A 20525-nucleotide genomic window follows, 5' to 3' on the forward strand; every position below is an offset into this window, starting at 1 on the left:
CAAGAAGTTCATGATGAGTTGAGGAGTCTAATAACACCTGCCCTTGCCAATCATATTAATTGCTTTTATCTTCGTTTTATGAAAAATGCCACAGTAAACATATGATTAACAGGAAAGCAGTTTGGGCTGGTTTTAGGAGAGGGATGAGAGGAAACTATGTGTATTTTTAATGTTTGTTTCTTCAGTAAAAAGAAAATTTGCATTAGAATGTTAACTTTCAGAAAGCCCAATAGATGTAATTCAGTTGTCGCTGGAAGTTTTCTTGCATTACTTATCCTTGTTTTTTCCTTATGTGCACAGTCTACACTTTTAAGGATTACAAAGATTAATTTATTACTTAAGTCAGCATATTAAAATGCAAATTTACCTATCGTATTAATGCTTTTGTATTAAGTTTTGTTATGTTAGGCAGACTTCATTCTCTCTCTATTGTCCATGAGGCATGTTTGCAATGAGTGCAAACTGAGGACTTGTGTCTAAGCAAACCGACTCTCCTGAATGAGCACATAAAGTGTCTATGGCTTCCTTGACTGTAGTTGATTGCTGTTCATTCCTTTTGCCAGTACTCTTTGTTGTTAGGTTTTTTGGGAAACTTTTCTCAATACTGATTTCTCTATTTGCCTTGGAACAGGAGTGCATCTGGGAATAAGCCCTCCCATGCTTTTTTAAGCCAATTTGCTAGACCTAATAGAGAAACAATTCAAATAATTATGTCTACCAGCAGGACAAACTTAAAAAGCAGTGCATGCCTCCAAATCCCTTCTTCCTTGTGCAGTTTTCCTTTGCTTTATTTTTATACTTTACTCGATACTGTGGAATCACAAGATGCAAATAATATATTTTTATGAATGAGGATTTATTGAAAGGCTGAGTTCTGTTTAGGAAAAAATTAACAGCTTTTGTTTACTAAGGTATTTGCTGTTCAAAATTCAAATTCTTGTCATTTCCAATGTATTTTCACTGGCTAAGTAACCATATTTCCAGGAGAGTACACTCCCTGTTTTGCAGCAGCTCACCACCTATCAAGGGATGTTATGTCCTGCATAACTCTGGCTCTGACCCAAGAGCCGAAGGGGCCCTGAATACAAGGCTGCAGCCCACTGGACCAGCTGCATCAGCCTGCCAGTTCTTCCTCCTCTCATAATTTTAAATGTTCTCAGAAAATTTTCCAGAGACAATTTCCAAATTATTGATTTTTCTCTTCAAAGCATTGAACTCCCCTTCAAACTGGACCTGCCTTCACAGTTTTGGTTTGAAAGGGTCTGCTGTTTCTGACTTCATCAAGCATAGCCCACCTCAGAGTGGGAAGGCAGAAGGAATCCTCAGCCTAGGAACAGGGTTCCTGCTATCCTGACCATGTAGTAAGAAGTCCCTTTCACTCACAATCTGTCAACTTTGCCTGTGTTTTTGAACAGTGGTTCAGCATTAACAAGTGGGGAGATTTTTGGCCTGGTACCTAAGGTACTCCCAGGCCTGAGAAATAGAGATTTTACCTCCTTAAGGTAATTTTAACCAGATATACCATGTCCCAGGTAACATTCTACAGTAGTCACTGGGCTGCTGTAAGAAAACTAAGGCATACCTTGACTGAAAAACAGTGGAAACATTTACTTGGAAAAGTACCATATTTAGTATGCAACATTTTCAAAGCACCTCTGTTCAGCTGGGTTACTTTAAAAATTAGATAGGGAATACTTATGGAAATATTAATACTGTCTAATTATGGATTTTAGATGAAGTGTTTTAAACTGACCTTCACTAGCACCGATTTCTCTCCATTGACTACAAGAGGAACTTCAGCATGCAACTTTGATCTCCTGAATTGAACCTACAGAGTAAGACCAACTTCTCTGGATTCTGAGTCACACTTAATGAGCTGGTACATCAGTCAGATTAAGAAGTTGCACAGAAACAGAACAGTGAGTGCCTGGAAAATGTCTCAGACCAGTGGAGATCAGTGCTTCCAGGACTTGTTTTGAGGGGAGTGTGGAGAAAACAAGCCAGAGGAGATTGGAATGAAAGTCTGTCCAAACCTAGGAAGTGATATATAGTCTTCCTACTTGATAAAGATTTCCCACCATAAACAAAATGCCATTCATATCATTTGGTATCCTCTCACAGTGCCAAAAAATTTCAGAGAAAGAAAAAAGAAAAATGGATCAACAATACAGAATGATTCTACTGCCTGTCTTTACACTGTGTAGAAGCTGAAACGGGGTGACAGCTAAATACTGACTTCACATAGGACTTCGCATCTGAGCCTGTTTCAGGTAGAAGAAATTCAGACAGTATAAAATAGGCAGCTGTGTAAAAGATTTGAGGGATGATTCTACCCTTGTCTGGGTGCTTACTTGAAGGCATGTGAACACGCTCCAAATAAAAGAGCACCTGCTATGAAGGTTTCAGTCTGTGCTGATGGTATTTTATGTAGACTTTGGCAGGTACTAGGCATTGTGATTTGTCAAGATGATAAAACCAGGAAGTTTTAGAATGGATCTGGAAAGCAAATACATGGCAACTTTGGGAAAGCATATATTCTTGTAAAATGTCATGATTAACCAGTTGTAATTATCAGCATTATTGTTATTAATAATAATAATTACAAAAATACACATGTGAGCCCCTTCTCATTAGGTGTGTGCATTAAATGAGTGGAAAGTGTATCTGAGTGAAGCAAGTGACGCAGAACAGACTCCTTACTAGCTATCAGACTATTAGTCCCTAAAGTATATCAAATATTCACTGAAGGCAACAGGAAGTTCTGGTCAAAGGTAAAAAAAACAAAGAAGTATGCAAAATGCATTTCCCATATTCCTAAAATATTACTACACGCCTTCACAATTTAACTGCACAATTTTAAAGAACTGCTCACCACCCACCTCAAGGTAAAATATATGTATAGATTACAATTTGGCAGTAAGTGCTGCTGTTAGTGTTGCCAGGGTTCCCTTCTCACTACACAGCATCATGCCATTTACACTCTCAATTAAATACATTTCTCCAAGTGAGCTCTGATTACAAGGATAAGAAGAAGGTCGATGGATTAAACTGGTTCAAAGTGATTACTTACCTTCTCCATGATATTAGCAGTAGTGCTTTCAATGTCACTCTAGTAAAACCTACTGAAGTTAATAAAAAAATCTCCTTTTTTTTTTTTTTTTTTTTTTTTTTTTTTTTTTTCCCCCAATCAGTTTCAGGGCCAGCAACAGCCTTTAAAGTTTCTTTCCACCCTTTTAATAATTTAAAAGAGGACTCCAGACTTTCTTTTTTTCTTTATTTTTTTTTCCTCCCTTTACAGCCGTAATTATTACTAGGTTTTCTGAATTATTCTCACATCTTGATAAACATGCAAAGTCTTCAGAAAAAACAGTCTCATTACTAATCTTCTTAAACAATTGAGATTTTTCTGAGGTCATAAAGAAAATGACAGAAGGAAACACTGAAACACCTAAAAGAATAAAACAGATTATCAGATTACCAACTTTATAAATACAAAAAGGTCAGTAGCTGTAATAACACTTCAAACTGAGAAATTCAAACACTGTTTTAAAAGACTACACATTACCTGCTCATGCATCTGTTTTAGCTTTGGGTGACAGGTTTCAGACAGAGAATTTCTGGAAAAAACGTTGTGGAAAAATAACAGACATTTGGAGAGATCAGAAGGAGTTCAGAAAGGACTGCTTGCCCAGGTCTTCTTTAGCAGTAGAGCTGTATTGCTAAGGTCTAAAACACAGTTTAAGTTTAAAGATGTCTGCTGATATTACCCCATTTAAGCATCACTTTTGAGAACAAAGGCAATTTTCAAAAATCAAATACTATATCATTCTTACAGTGTGCTGTTCAGGTGCTGAGAACTAATTGGAGCCAGAGCATATTTGATTAAATGTATCTTCATCTAAACATACAGTTTCACTAGAGGGAAATTTGTTTTGAAGGGACACATTTGTTGCAAGAAATGTTTTCCCAGGAAGGCCTAAGACATCATGGTTTCTCTAGTCATTTCCAACCTGAGATGAGTGAGAAACAGCTGAAAAACTTGATACATGCTATTGAAAAGCAGGTATTTTGAGGCTACTCTGTTAGTAAATATATATTTGAAAGTTTCATTTTTTTGTTCCAGAATTGGAATTTCATAAAAAGTCATGAAACAGAACTGGGTGCTACCACTCTGTTCAACTAATACTTACTGACATTTGGACTACATATCAAACAAGGGCCAAACCAGAGCAGAGTCTTATATGGCAGTACTCACAGAACATAGGGCAGAAAGATGTGGGCTAAGCAAAAGGCAGGAAGGTCAAACAGTAGCCCTGTGGCCTCACTTACAGTTTTGATTTGCCTCCTGCCTCCCACAGCCTTGTCAGTGATCTCAGGGGAAGACAAGAGGAAAGAATGAGATATCTGTGTTTGTTAAATGGAAAACACGTTATTATGGAGATACTAGGTTTTAATTTATATATTGGCCACAAGGAATAAATGGGGACAATGCCAAAATTTGACCTGCTGAATACCATCTGGAAGACAGAGTGCACTCCTGCTTAGCTTTTCACCTCCAACTTTATTCACTAAGTTCCACTGTAATTAAAGAACAAAATTCATAGCACAATAAAACCCATTAGCTAATTAATTTGTAAATATTTATGTGGCAATAAGTCTTATTCTTTTTCCTTTCCTTCTTTCAATGACTGTAAGAGGTTTACATTGTACAGCTGGGGGAAGAGACCTAAGTATCTCTCAGGTCTGATTCAGGGCTGAACTCAGGTGCTCCTAGTAAAGGCTGGCAGAGTCACTCTTGGGTTGTGATCAAATCTTTGGTGATCAAATTAACACAGCATGCCATGAATTGTACTTCTCAGCTTAGACCTCATTCTCTCTAAGCAAACAGCTCTGTTTCAGGTCAAGTGTCCTTCAATAAGCTCTCATATAATGTAAGCAAATCTTCTTATAGGCTTTATTAATGATGGTAAGAAGACAAGAGGCAATCATATTCCAAAGCTATTTTTCATTGAGTAGAAAGAGTAACAGAGAACAAAGAAGAGAAATTACTAAGAAAATAAATATAATACTGAAATTATAAAGGAAGCTAATATTTTTTACAAAGTATTTACAATAATTATAAAAGGTGAAACTGAAATGTGTCTAGGAATTAATGAAGATCAAAAGGAAAGAGATCTGACAAGTAATGAGATGTGCAGATTCTTTCAGTGTATTCCATTAAGATTAAGTTGCTTGACAGGAGTTAAATTTCTATGGCAGTATGAAGGCTAGACCAGAAACAGTAACATCCAACACACTTTAAATAGGTTTGTAAGCTTAGCTGTCACAGGTGGAAAAGCCACTGAAATGAGACAAACACAGATGAAGAAGCCAGAGCATCCCTCAAGAATACAGGATACACAGCGATTTAGAGATGACACTGTCTGATGAAACACAGTGCTCTAAGGGTGCTGTAATGTGTCAATGTGCCCAGTTTATTAACTAGTTATTTATGAACTTAGACCTGAACGTCCCCAATGAATTTTGTATGTTCATGGCTCTCCTGTAAAAGACTTCACAAGAGTCACTAATACTATTTGCATGAAAAGTTAAACAGATATTGAAGAATTAATAGGCTGAGGACACTGGCACACACATTTTGTGTAATGGCAAAGACAGTAGCTCTGACAAGGTTCTATAAAATTCCTGCAGAAAATCATCTAAAGAAAGAAAACATAAACATTAAAAGCCTAAGTCACCCATAGATTTTGTCAACACCTCTAATTTTACAAATACCTCAAAAGCTAAGAGCTCTCACTCTCAAGTACCCCTCAATTTTTTAGCACATATAAGTGGGAAAATGGAGTCACAGAAGTTTTTGCTGAGGAGAACTGCTGTGATCACATGTTCATACTGAAAGAAACATCATATGAAAGATATGGCTACAGTGGCTTGTTATTTTTTCTATTAAGAAATAGGTAAGTGCTTTAAAAGGCAATCTCATACCAACCCTATTTGGAAGCTGGGATAGCTTTTTGAATATTTGGGATAGCTTTCCACTATCTTCTTACCGTATAACCACTGCTTTGGCCTTCAGGTCCATGACATGCATTTCACTGAAGACAGTCCTATTTGTTAAGACCCCTTACTAACACTGTAACATCTGCTGCTACTCCATTTTCATGCCACAAAATCAGTCTCTGATTTACAGGCTCCAAATAAAATGGTTCAGTTATGTCCTTTTTGTCTTTCCTTTGCATCTGAATTCCTTATCCAACCAGAGTGTCCCACAGTTTACACTAGGGCCACCCTGACACTCCCTACAATCTTTACTTCTCACAGTCATTCCCTTTTTGTCAGCAACTATCTTCTCAAAACAGAGCCATGAAAAAAAAAAATAGCGATATGGTGAAATACTAAAAAGAATATAACTACGATGTATGTAAATTAAGAGTTTCAGGACTAACTAGTTTTCTTCTGTCCTACAACAGAAGCAGAAAACTTACTTCTTGCAAACTTGTTGTTCTAAGTTTTTGTTAACACAGAAAGAAAACAGCCTAGAAAACAAAATTATAAGGAACAGTTAAACATTATCATAAGAAAGATTATTTCACTGACAGAGGGGAATTCCAGCCAGCTGTAACCTGTTTACAAAATAATGGTTAATTTATAAAAAACAATAACTCACTTGAAAAGAGACTGAAAAAGAACACTTTAAAATGTGAAAACTGTAAGAAAATAAAACCAAGAATCTTCTACTTGGCAAATGAACTAAAATAAATCCCTTTCAGAAAACACTCATACAGCAGTCATAAAATTCATTGCCACTTTAAAAGTGCTACAGGGCAGTTTCCATTCTGCACTGGCCTTTAAGAAGGCAAAATGCATTAAAGACCCAGGGATCCTGAGATACTGCAGCTAGTGAGGCCACAACCGTGAAGCAAAGATGGAGAACTAGATCATCTCTTCTCCTGCCTTTGAGTGAACAAGCCACTTTGAAGGTGTGACAAGGTGTGAAAGGTAGACCTTTCTACCAGACTCTCAGCTGGGAAAAAATGCAGATACAGACTTGGGAGGAAGTGGAATAAATTGAGGGGTATTACTGAGGAGAATGGCACAATAAACCAATAGAAATAGTAAAAAATTCTATTAGAAAACTTCACTATACTATAAATGAAAGTTATAAAAACCTTATCACAGGAGGTAAAGGCTAGATACCATTTAAAATTATTATTTTACCTTGCAGAGTCATATCAAATTGTGCAGTAGTATAAAATGTCCCAAGGAAACCTGAAGATTCAGACTGCCTTGGCATTCCTAAATAATAATATATTACAGAAAATTACTAAAAAATCCTGAATAACATTGAAGTTTCAGAGTACTTCAGAATGCTCTGTATGGATTTTTTTTAAAAAGCTATCAAAATGAAAACTCACCTTTCTGAAGCATCTAGAGTGAGAAATGTACACTGAGCACATGAAAATATTTCTATGATATTACATTTGATAAAAAACAAACAAAAAACCCAACCCAAAACAAAGATTCAAACAACTTGATTCTTCACATAACAGGTTTTTTCAAGTATAAAATAAAGAAAAATAAATGGATCTGAAAAATTCTGGTTTTTTTCTTAGGTACAAAATAGAGGACGAGATCATTATGAAGTCTGGCTGCTTATTCACTGGATCCATGATGCAGGGCTTTCCTGTAAAGAAGAACTCAGAAATTTGGGTAAATTACAGAATAACTTTTATATTAGACTACATGAAAGCTTTCACTAAAGTGGTTTAACTGCTTTTATAATACAGGATTCACCCAAGCTGAATCTGTGAGAGACATTTTGTTTAAACCCAAAATTTTAAACATGCATTTGACAGAAGGAGTAAAGCAAAAAGATTTAGCAGCTCTCAGATGACATAGTAATCAAGAACAGATGTCTACAGAAATTCAAGCAAGAGAAATACTTTTACAAATTATCAGTGGGTAATATTTTTGAACTATTTAGGCAGTTACCTGTATGGTTACCAGCACAATCAATTGTTTTGTGCGAGCCTTATAAAGGTGTACTTGGTACATTCATTCAGTCTACTTTGTATCAATATACAATTACCACAAATATTTATTACAATTTTTTTTAGCTGCTCCACCCAGGATGTGGTAAACTGAGATATTTAGGAGTACAAAAGGCAACATTTATTTGGGAAGAATAAGAACTCTGTTTCTTTTACAAATTAAACTGAACATCAAGCTAAGTAACACTGAGCATGTTTACCTATTTTGGAATTGCTGTGCAGCTTCTGTGGTCTACAAAGAAGGCTCATCTTCAGCAGCTATCCTGTCACATCGTTACATGCAAGCACATTACAATTACAAAAAATGAAGCATTTTAGAAATAGGGGCTTGAGATTTAGGAAGTGTCTGGATGTAGCTGAATATTTTTAACCATATCCTAGCACAATTTCTAGTTAAGGGTGCTGGAGGGACTTTCACTGACTCTGTAAAGATTAAATCTGTAATTGCATGCATGCTATCATTTTGAAAGGCTTTCATTCAGTCAGAGGGATTTTCTTGAGACTTAATCCCCTAAATCCTTTTTACCTTGTGTAGAAACTTAATTGCACTTCAGAAACAAACTCTTCAAAAAGATACACATTTTTGTGTGCACAGCAAAATTGAGTGGTTTGACTTTCTTTATGGCTCCTGGGCAGCACTGAGAACACGCCTTTGGGACTATGCACAATCATAGGGATTAAAGGCTCCCTTCGTTTCCTGTTTTAAGATTCCCTGAGGGGAATATACATCTTAAACCTGAAAGAAAATCAAGTAATGTCAGCACCTTGACTTCTGCACTTCACTAGAAGGGTAAATATGCATAGCAGCTTGATCCAACATCAAAGATGAATTACAAGAGCCATTACTCACTGTCACATTCCTGATGAATACAGAAAACTGAACTGAAATCAAAGGGAGGTATAGTTTATGTTCCTCTGATAATACAGTCTCCTCTGCTTTGCCTGCCAAAACTCCCACCTTTGTTTGCCAGCCAGGTGACTGGAGGCCTAATTATTTGCCTGTACATAAAAAATTTCTCTGTGCGTGTAGTCATTGCACCCACCACTTAACCACAGAAACTCCTTCAGCTGATACAGTAAATGCATATTTTTAGGGACTTCTCTCAACTTCAACTCTGAACACAGTGCAGAAGTGAATATGGGTTCATAGGTTTTACAGATACCTCTTATGTGCCCTTTTGTGCATTTTCTCTGTCTTAGAAATCTTTCCTTAACAGCTCTGTGAGTTGGCTGATCACAACATCATCATGGATGGCCTTGCCTCCCCACTGCCTGTTTTTCTCATGTCCCTCAAACATAGGATGAGAGAAATTATGTATTTCTCTGGTGACATGGTTGCCCCTAAGGATACCTTAAACCATTAATCCTGCTGTTGCCATATCATTTACATGGTGTAAAACAGCTCTGACTTAACAGAGGATTTTGTCATTGATTTTCATGCTGCTACAAAGCAAAGTAAAGCAAAATCAGTTCTTCCCAATGAGATGGATTAAGAACTGGAACTGGTTTTACAGAGAAGCTCTAGATCTTCATCCTTAGAAATCTTATAGGGTAAGGTTCTGGACAACCCAAGCTGACTTTGCAGTCATTTCTGAGCAGTGGGGTGCACTAAGAACACCCAATGTCCCTTCCAGGCTAGATTGTGCTATGATTCTTATTTTTAAAGCAGGATTTGCCAATTGAGCTGCATAAATCTGACTCCCACTGTGCAAGGCAAGCAAGGTATTTATTTTTAACATGAAGTACTGTTCACATGATGCTCACTGTGGCCTCAGTACTTCCCTGCTGCTTTAGTGCTATCCCAAATAACAATCATCAGAGTAAGGCAATGTGTTAATGGGTCCAACATATCTCTCAAAGTGAAAGGAACCCAACCATGCAGAGGCAACTACAGCAAGTAAAGTTGCCATTAACATTCACTTTTCTATAATTTTGCAAAAGGTTATTTAATCCTAAGAATGTTCAGGAAAACAGTTAGCAATCACAGCCTGCAAAGCCTAAACTCATACTGTCTGAAGGAGTGTGAAGTTCTCTGTGGAAAGCGAAACTTTAGAAATTTGGAATGCGATTGCTTTTATGAAGAGGTGAAAACAGCTTAGTGCATTTCCCTGTAACAGTTTAGGTCAATTTTTGTGCATAGTGAGAACAAAATTTCTGTGACACTGAGTGTGATTTTCTGAGAATAGGGTGTATTTTTTTTCCACAAACAGCAGCTATCAGCATAGCTATGTTTAACAGAAGCCAGAACACATAGGAAACAGTGTGAAAGTAACTTTTCTTGAAAAGCTGAACATTATTACTGTTTATTCCTTGAGTTCTGGTAGCTATCAAAATATTTTAACTTGCAGAATGACAGTTCTTGGCCTGCAAGTTTTATGGCCTGAGAAAAATCATGGAAAAAGTACAGCAGACATGACTAAAGACTGTAGTAACTTTCTTGAATTTTAACCATAAAAATATTAGCAAGTGAATGAAATAATTGACAGCACCTATTTAGGATCCAGTAGCAATGTATTCTTCCTCTGGACAGTGGTCCTGGAATAATGGTTTACTGCATAAACTCACTTACATTAGTCTAACTTTCCATTATGCTAATTCTTTTTTTCTGCAAACCCACTCTTTGGCTATACTAGGTAGAATATATTCCTCTGCAATTTACTACCTGGCCTGCGTGTTTTTAATGTAACACTTTGCATCAGCGTCACATAGGTGACTCTGAGATACCTCTTGGATAAGCCTGATATTTCTACCAGACAATCTGAGAATACAAAGCTGCTGAGTTAGATACTAGATTTTTAGTTCTAGTGCTCACTAGGGCGACCCTTAATTTCTGGGGTTATATATGTTACACACAGTGACAAAAAATTTTGATGCTGAACTAATAGCTGCAGTTAAAATAACATCTGTGGCTAACTTTTATTGCATATGAAATACTATTTATTTTCCCTAGAGTCCAAATGATGAAGATTACAACCAGTTTCTCACCTGGGGCAGCAGTTTTCTTTTTCAATTAATTAGCTAGAGCTATAGAAGTCCATTTCATAACCTGTTAATGAAAATGTTCAGCCAAATGACATATCATTTTAAAAACATGTCATTTAAAAAAAAAACACAACATTTTAAAGTGCTTGTTTACTTCCCTTAGAGTGAGTATTTGCTTTGGTTTGGTTTGGAGGGTTTTTTGGTAGCTGGGGAAAGGCCACAGAAGTGGCTCCAGTAAGAAGCTGAGAAGCTCCCCCTGCGTCCAAAATGCAGCCAAAAAGCCATTAGAGGGACAATAGATGCACCTCAGCGATTAACATACAAAAGAACAGCTATAACACTTGTGCAGAGAAGCACTTAGGGGAGAAGAGCTGTGCTGGAGAATGAGAGCAGTGCTGCGGAAGGAGAGCGGTGCTGGTGGTGTTGAGGAAGAAGGGGAAGAAGGTGCCCAAGCAGAAATTTCCCTGCAACCCATGCTGAGATGGTAGCTGTCCCCCTGCCCTCATGGAGAAAAGTGCTGGAACGTTCCCTGAAGGCACCAGGAGGGGTGAACTTGGCCACTGGACTTGGATTTTGTGGCCAGAGGATTTGCTGCCAGTGGACTCTGATGATGCAGCTCTGGAAGACCCCGGCACCAGGGGAGTTTGTTCCCGAAGCACCCGTGACTCTGTGGGAAGCCCAGGCTGGAGCAGCTCTGGACCTCGTGGGAAGGACTCATGAAGGAGAGGTTCATGGAGGACTCTATCCCATGGGAGGGACCCTGTGGGGAAGCAGGAAAGGACTGGAAGGAATCCTTCTTCCTGAGGAGGAAGGAGCAGCAGGAACCACCAGCCTGTGAACTGACTCTAAACCTCATCCCCTTTCCCCCTGTGCTGCTGAGGGGAAGGAGGGAGAGAAACCGGGAACAAAGGGATTTGGGCCCGGGAAGAAGGGAAGGGTGGGGTAACATATGCAAGCCCTGCTCTTTGTGTTGTCTATGTCCTGTGTGTGTTTGATTAGTGTGAGATTAAATTATTATTTTTTCCCCAAGTTGAGTCTCTTTTGCCTGGGACCATAATTGGTGAAGAACCCTCCTCGTCCTTTGTCTCGACCCATGAGCTTTGTCCTCCTCATCCCAGTGTGTGTCTGTGGGTGGGGAGGGAGTTGAGTGAGAGGCCATGGGGCTGTTCCTTTGTTGTCATGTTGGGCCCAAACCACGACATTAATGGCGAGCCAGGCAGGAGAGAGACAAGGAACCACAACAGTGTTCTACTGTTCAAGAACTCCCAGTAATAAAAGGGTGTTTTAGCTTTTAGTTTGCCTTGTTCCACATAATTGCTTACCATGAGCTTCTTAGCTGCAACTATAATAACATAATCTTTTTTATTAACTATAGTTAATAGTTAGTTATAGGAAGTTTTTGAGGTAGATTTATCAGGGTCAGATCAGTGACATAGAATCATAGAATCATAGAATCCTAGGGGTTGGAAGGGACCTCAAAAGATCATCTAGTCCAACCCCCCCGCCAGAGCAGGGTCATCTAGAGCACATCACACAGGAACACGTCCAGGTGGGTTTTGAATGTCTCCAGAGAAGGAGACTCCACAGTCTCTCTGGGCAGCCTGTTCCAGTGCTCTGTCACCCTCACAGTAAAATTTTTTTTTGAATATTGACCTTGAACCTCCTATGCTCCAATTTGATCCTATTACCCCTTGTCCTATCACTGATCAACACTGAGAAAAGCCTAACTCCATCTCCCTGACACTCACCCCTTACATATTTGTAAACATTGATGAGGTCACCCCTCAGTCTCCTTTTCTCCAAGCTAAAGAGACCCAGCTCCCTCAGCCTTTCCTCATAAGGGAGATGATCCACTCCCTTAATCATCTTCGTAGCTCTGTGCTGGACTCTTTCAAGCAGTTCCCTGTCCTTCTTGAACTGAGGGGCCCAGAACTGGACACAATACTCCAGATGCGGCCTCACCAATGCAGAATAGAGGGGGAGGAGAACCTCTCTTGACCGACTAACCACACCCTTTCTAACGCACCCCAGGATGCCATTGGCCTTCTTGGCCACAAGGGCACATTGCTGGCTCATGGTCATCCTCCTGTCTACCAGGACCCCCAGGTCCCTTTCACCTACACTGCTCTCCAGCAGGTCAGCCCCCAACCTGTACTGGTACATGGCGTTTTTCTTCCCCAAATGCAAAACTCTACACTTGCCCTTGTTAAACTTCATCAGGTTTTTCCCCGCCCAAGTCTCCAGCCTGTCTAAGTCCCTCTGAATGGCAGCACAGCTTTCTGGTGTGTCAGCCACTCCTCCCAGCTTTGTGTCATCAGCAAACTTGCTGAGAGTACATTCTGTACCCTTATCCAGGTCATTGATGAAGATGTTGAACAACATCTTGTAGGGATAGGTACCCTTTCTAGTGACTTTGATAGAAAGAGCTATTGAAAGATTTTTGTACAACCACTTGATAAAACACCACATGACTGTGAACATGAAGAGTAGCACTATTTTTGCTCTGCTTTGCCTCAGTGAGACAAGATATCTATCCAAGTATGGGGAAGCAGAAGGGATAAGTAAGTTTATTAGCAACCCTTCCCCCATTACCTCCTGTCTCCTCTTGACAATTGTGACACTGGCCTGTGCATGATGCTTGTGAATGATGCCAGGGCTGCAACAGGGGAGCAGGAAATGGGAGAAAATAAGGTCCAAGACTTGTTTCTACAGCTGTGGCATGCTGCCTGTGGGACCTCACAGCCTGTGGCTGTGTGCCTATGCATCTGCCTGATGTGTCTCTGCTGGGGACAGTGAAGTGAATCTGGGCATGCTTCAGCACCACCACAGGATCCTTGTGGAAAGGAGGACTGTTTTGCCAGGTCACATGAGGTCTGTCCAGCTCTACTGGAGGTTCTTGACCTCAGCTGAAAGCAACTGTGTGGAGTGCAGACGTAGTCTCATCAGAACAATCAGGGAAGCTCACACTTCTTTAAATTGTGACAAATTCTATACATAGTAAAATTATAACTGCATTAACATTTCTCTGCAATATGGAAGAATGACTTGTGCATGTACTGAACCCAGGTGCCACACTTCATAACAGATGATATCTCTGATGAACTTTACATGTGTCCTTCCTTAATAATTTTGTAATAAAACCTCATTTTCTAATTCAACATACTGAACTGCTTTCAAATCCATTTTTACACTTTCATTGGATTTGCTATCCTTTTCATTTCACTCACTTTTATCTTGCTGGAGCATTCAAAAGTTAGTGTGACTTTGAAGCTTTCTAAATGGTCATTAGGCATCTTTTCCAATTAATCAGATATGAACATGCAGGGATAACACCACCTTTGGAGAAGTAACTCTACATGCATGTTTCAGCAGTGTCTGTCTTCAGCTGAGTGAGAACAGTGGCTGCTTTCTCTAATGCAATGATTTCCAGTTAAGAATTTGCCATACATAAAAAGCTATGGTATCCTTGGGCCAATTAATGCTGCTCTCAAAGGAACTATCCACGAAAAAAGTTTTGTGATGGTGTGGTATGTACACCAAAAGTGTTTGCATTGTAATTGGGCTATCTGTGCAGTGCTGATAAGTCATCGCCTGTGGAAGCTTAAAACATCTGTTACAGATAATAGTAGCAAAACGTGCTCTTCAGCAATTAGTAGTTGCAAAGGATGAAATACTTGCAACAGCAAAGATAAAAAGAACTTTCAAAGTGCTCTCACATATGTTAGAATTTTACTGAGGTTTCTTGCATCTTAAGTAAAATGCAAGCATTATTTACAATGACACAACCATGAGGGTCATATCTTAACTAGCCCAATTGCACTTTAAGTATAACTGACTATAGTTCCCTGCATAGAAGGCTCTGGCTGAGGTAAGTGGGAAGGGAAGGTGGAAGTAGCCTGCCCAGTGGTTTGAAACCAATTCACCCTGCTGAGAAAATGGCAAGGAGCTAGCCTGGGCATGTCTGCACACCATTGCAAGCTGCAGAACAGACATGAGAAAAGAGCATTTCCTAGGGGTTGGCACAGTCTCACTGTGGCCATGATTCAAATTTACAATTTCTCCAGTGGCAAAACTATTTTAAGACGTTTCTGCCCTTCCCCTCTCACCTTCATCCAGCTTCATCTGAAAGGATATGGACTAAATTAATCCCTCCAAAGAACAGGTTTTCTTTTTAATTTTGGTTTTGAAATTAATTATTTCATTGATTGAAGTGGTTCCCTGATGAGCCTTGTCATTCTAATGCCAGAAGTCAATGGCAACTTGACAGTGGGAACAAGTAATTCAGGAAAGGGAGGGATGGGAAAGTCTTCAACCAAGATGTATGTCTGGAGGAAATGTTCATGCATCAGATGTGTGCATTGTTCATATGGAACAGTTTGAAGAATGGGGTCATTAAACCAGCCTTTGGATCTGCTTGTGAATATTGTCTCAATGTAGAACACAGAAAATTTGTTCTCACTGGAAATGAATGAGTTTTGATATAGATTTAAAATGAATAATTTGTTTGAGGAAACTATGTGATTGAACTACGTTTGAAATATCTCCTTTATTTTCGTTATTGCTTGTTGTCATGCTAAGGAAATGTTAGTAAATGATATGGTAAGATAATTTGCAGAAAGAATTAGTGAAAATAAGGCTATTTACAGGGAAGGTTAATACTGGAAGACATTAAAATGTTTTTAGAGCCTATGGGGATACCACTCCTTCAATTAAGAGGCATTTCTTTTAATAACTCCTTAATTGTGCCTTGATTTCATGGAAAGACTGGGGACAAGGTTAGTAAATGAATGCTTTTGGTTCAGCTTTGTCTGCCATTTCTTTGACTAGGTCAAGTCCTGTGCTGTTTTCACACATTAATTGTTATTAGGGTTGCATTTTTTGCAAGCTGCAGATAGAAATGGTTTTACGGATTTTTATGGCTGAAGTCAATGATGTTCCTCACTGAGCTACTTAAGATTTCTTTGCAGTATCCAACTAATAATACTGAGGAAGTGAACTGTATGATACTGCAGTTGCAAGCAATCAAAAAAAGATAATGTATCTTCTATTAATATTTACTACTACTAAGGAAAATAATAAGCACTCAGAATCATGTGTTTCTGCTCTATTCAAAATTTTCAAAATAAAATAGATTCTGAAAGGGAAATTCATTCCTTTCCCAAATGTAACAAAACGTAGACTGGATTTATAGAGCTGACTTGTGTTTTGAACACCTAGGATGGAATTTGTCTTGTTCAGCCAGCTTCCAGTTGCTTTACAGTCCTCCCTCTTCCTTTACTTACAGTTCACATGCCATCATGTTTTGAGATAGGGGAAAAAAACCCGACAAAACACCAAGAATGGAAAATTGTACTTTATGGGTTCTGTGGCTCCACTGATACCAAAGAAAAATTATCTCTTTATTCCTTTTTTTATATTTCTGTTTTAAATAAAGTATTACTCTGAAACAAAAACATTGGTTATTCAGAGAGAATTCTGACAAGCATCCAGTAATTTATGGAAACACCCCACGGTCAGTCCACTGACAGCTCTTTCAAAAAAACTCTAGCCAGAAGCTGTTTCTCAATGTATCCGTCTTGTGTAATCCTAGCCTATGTTAAAGATTTGGGGCAGCACTGGAGCACTGCTGTGTCTCAATGCTGTTAGCATAGCTTATGCCTGCATAACCAACATCAGAGACTAAACCTTAATGGCAGATTTCTAGGGCAGCACAGAGCACTACACACCCAACTGCTTTCAGGTTAGACACTTCCGTTTTTATAGGTATGATCTATAGCTTATGTTTCAGCACTGCTCAGGATTACCTGGTACCTGTTGTCAGAATACTTTATTTTAAAAATTGTGGGTTTATTAAATTTTGCCCACTTGATCTGAAATACTCTCTCCTAAGGTATGAATCAGTCCAGCGGTATGAGAAATATTTTACTCCAAACAGTTTACTCTCTGAGAACAAATACAGAGGAAAGGTATTGTCTTCACTGTGTTAGAAAATTCTGAAATTTTTTTGAAATGTCTAGTTTTCTATTTGAAATCTGGAAATTTTGTAGCATTTCTAACGGTGTGTCTTGTGTTGTTATGGTGAGATTGTCCTGGGTATTCTCCCTGCATACGGACCAGCCCAGAAGTCTCTTATTAGACAGTCCCCCAGATGGTAATTGTGGGCAGTGGAAAATTCTGGATCCAGAAACCAGGATCAGAAACAAGGACACTGTATTATCAGTGTTTCCTCTGACCTCATTGCTGCACGCAGATAATGCGAAGGCAGAAGGCCTTAGACAGGTATGAAGAAATAAAGGGCAAAGATGTGAAAGAAGGATGCAGACACACAGGAGGAGGCCTGTGTCTGTTGTCATAAAGCTGTAAGACTAGATTCAAAGAGCTAGGGAAATAGAGACTGGACAGGAAAAACAGTGAAGAAAAGTGGGCCTGCATCTGAAGCATATGTGAAATAAGGATCTGATAAACCAATTAAATTAAAGGTTTATGAGGCAGGCAAGTCAACTGAAACTGAGACAGTCCAAGCCAAGTGATAAGTACTTGCTCCATGCTTCTGAAGAGGAAACGGGCAAACTGGATGTGAAAGTGTTAGGAGGACAAGTGTCCTGAAGACTGGAAGGCAACACATGCTGTTCTTCTAATACAGTTCACTGTGCATTTGTGATGGCATGTCTTATCCAGTACATTAACTTATAGAGTTCAAATACCAAAACACAGAGAACTTGGAAAGAAGAGTGAATGGAAATTTCGATGTTGCTGGAATGTAAATACTGAATTCAGGTAAGACATTCTTCATCTCTGTGAGACTAGGGCTTATACTAATTTAATAAATGTAATTAAATAAACCCTAGAAGCTGGAAAGCAGAAAAAAAACCAAAACAACACCCCAAAGATAACTCAGCCCTTTGTCACTAGCATAAAATGACAGTTATGTTTCCATAGCAACAGAAACCACCAAATGAGCTACTCACACTGCATGCCAATTAACACATCCAACATTTTGACATGACTGCAGGTTGCTATAGCAACCCTTTCTATACTAGTGTATCTGGTTATCAAAATTAATTACAAATGTTATAGAATGCATTTTAGTTCTTGTGATTTCATTAATCTCACTATATTAGTGTATGTTTGCTCACTAAAAGCTTGTCAGTGTAGAGGAGGCACACCCATGAACACCGTGAATGCTGACCCCAGCATCACGCACATTAATACAGAGTAACACCCCAGGCTACAAGAGGTGCACTCTGGAATGATGTAGGTACTGCTGCCAGGACAGTCAGGAACCTATGTGCTACCTCTGCAGCAACATCAGCTGCAAGAGCTGGTGCTATGCATCTCAATTAATTTACACAATTATGTGTAAATAAGATATAATATGCAGAGAAACCTGAGGGATCTTATGTTCAGTTATGATTTTATTTGAGTAATTAAGATCTTTAGGAAGTCCAGTGATCTAAAGGAATAACACTGCAAATGAGATCCTTTGTTACATGTACAGTGTTGTCACACAGTATGCATTTGACTGAAGACAAGTATCTTAATCTGCTTTTCTGGGGGATAGGAGACAGAAGGATTAAATTGTTTTAATATTTTATTTTATTATTTTATTATTTTATTTTGGCACATATGATCTCTCTTAACTCCAGTAAGCCCTTCTAATCTCACTCGTGCAGCAGGATTGTTGTTTTGTGTTGTGGTCTGTGCAACTGCAACTGATAGAGGCAAGCTGAGGTTCCTGTGAGTTTCCTCACAACCTAATTATTCACAAAAAGATTAATTCTCAAGCCAAATCACTCCTGCAAAACTCCACTAGCTGCCCCTAGTGTGGCATGAAACTCTCCTAAACCAATGTAGAGACAAAAGTGCTGTTTGTTTACTATAATTGGCACTTGTTTTCTCTCAAATCCAAGGGATTCAGTAGGTCAGCCAGGTTTACAATGACTCCTTTGTTCATTTTTTTTGGCTTCATAGAATTTTCTTTAGTCTTATCACAGAAACATGGAACAGTGGATCCTGGAAGGTTCTATGGAGGTCATATTGTCCAACTGCTTTGCTCAAGCATCACCTAGAACATGTTGCCCAGGACCACATCTGAACAGCTTTTTAATGTCTCCAAGGATGGAGATTCCACAACCTCTCTGGTAAACTTGTTCCAATATTTGGTCACTCTCACAGTAAAATGTTGTATCTATGTCCTCTGACAAACAGTACTTTAGGTTTGCCAGCAAGCCCATAAGTCTTTTAAGCATATGCTTAAAATTTACGCATAGACACAGTGATTTTATCCATAATCCAAATGCTGGTTCCCACTAACCGAATGCCCAGTATATTTTTTAACTTCCTAAAGGCAGCTTGCACAGCCTTTGTAATTGGTCTGCAAAAGAGCTCTTTAACTGTGTCAGAACCATGGCAGAATTATCCAGTCTTTAGGACACCACCCATAATGTCTTGTCAACCTGTGTCCACGACAGTATTGGTGTGTAAGTGCAAAAGAGGCAGCAGTCAACCAGAGCCCAAAGAGCTCTACAGATGAATGATCTGGATCCCCAGCCCTTCCTATCATTCTGCGAAAGAGTAAGAAGTCACTAGAGGTGACCCGACTCAGCTGATTTGTTTGGAATTTTTGCTTTCCAAGGTCACAAAAGGCACCTCAACAGTCATACCTCCCAAAAATGCACATATTAAACAAAGGCAGGTAAAATGGTTCTTCCAAGAACAAAGCTCTGAACCCCTTATCCTAGTATGGTTACAGATGGTAATAGCTTACACGGGTTCAAAAAATGAGTGGAAAAATTCACTGAAGATTAAATGCTGAGACTTTTAAACGAAAAGCTATTCCAGTAATGCTAAACAAAACAGGGCCAGAGTATTGAGACCAGTCAGCTCTAGTGAACTTTGTCCAAGCTGCGCAGTACTTGTTCGCAAGTTATTTGGTGTTTTCTGTGATCCAAAAAGATTCTAGTAAGTTTTGTGTTGGGGGTTGAAGGGTGGGGGTAGATGTTAAAAAATAATATGTAAATTGAGTTTGAGCCCTCCAAGTGCCTTTTTTATACAGAATGAGACTGAGAGAGTTTAATGCATACCCTGCAGTACAGTATAAGGGCAGCTACATGCTGGTAGAGGAAAAGCTGCAGAAAACTAGAAACAGACCTGATAGAGTCTTGTTTGTTTTGCTAATGGGAAAAGTCCTTGGCACAAAATAGTCCCTGAACAGTGCCTGAGCACCATCTCAAAGAAACAGAGAGTTAGCCTGAGCCAAAACCATGCCTCAGATTATGCTCACATTTAAGCATCATGGACACTCAGAGGTTCAGGGCTCAAGTTTACTCCCTCTCCAGTGCAACACAAAATAGGACTCCTACTGCTATAATAGGTTGCTGTTTGAGAGAAGAATCTTGGGAAGCATGGATGTCTTCTGGTCCCATTTCTATAATCTTTCTAAAGGATTCACTATTGGCAGGACACTTAGCTAGATGAACTGTGGTCTGGCTA

The sequence above is a fragment of the Apus apus genome, chromosome Z (assembly GCF_020740795.1).
Source record: "Apus apus isolate bApuApu2 chromosome Z, bApuApu2.pri.cur, whole genome shotgun sequence".
NCBI classification, from domain to species: domain Eukaryota; kingdom Metazoa; phylum Chordata; class Aves; order Apodiformes; family Apodidae; genus Apus; species Apus apus.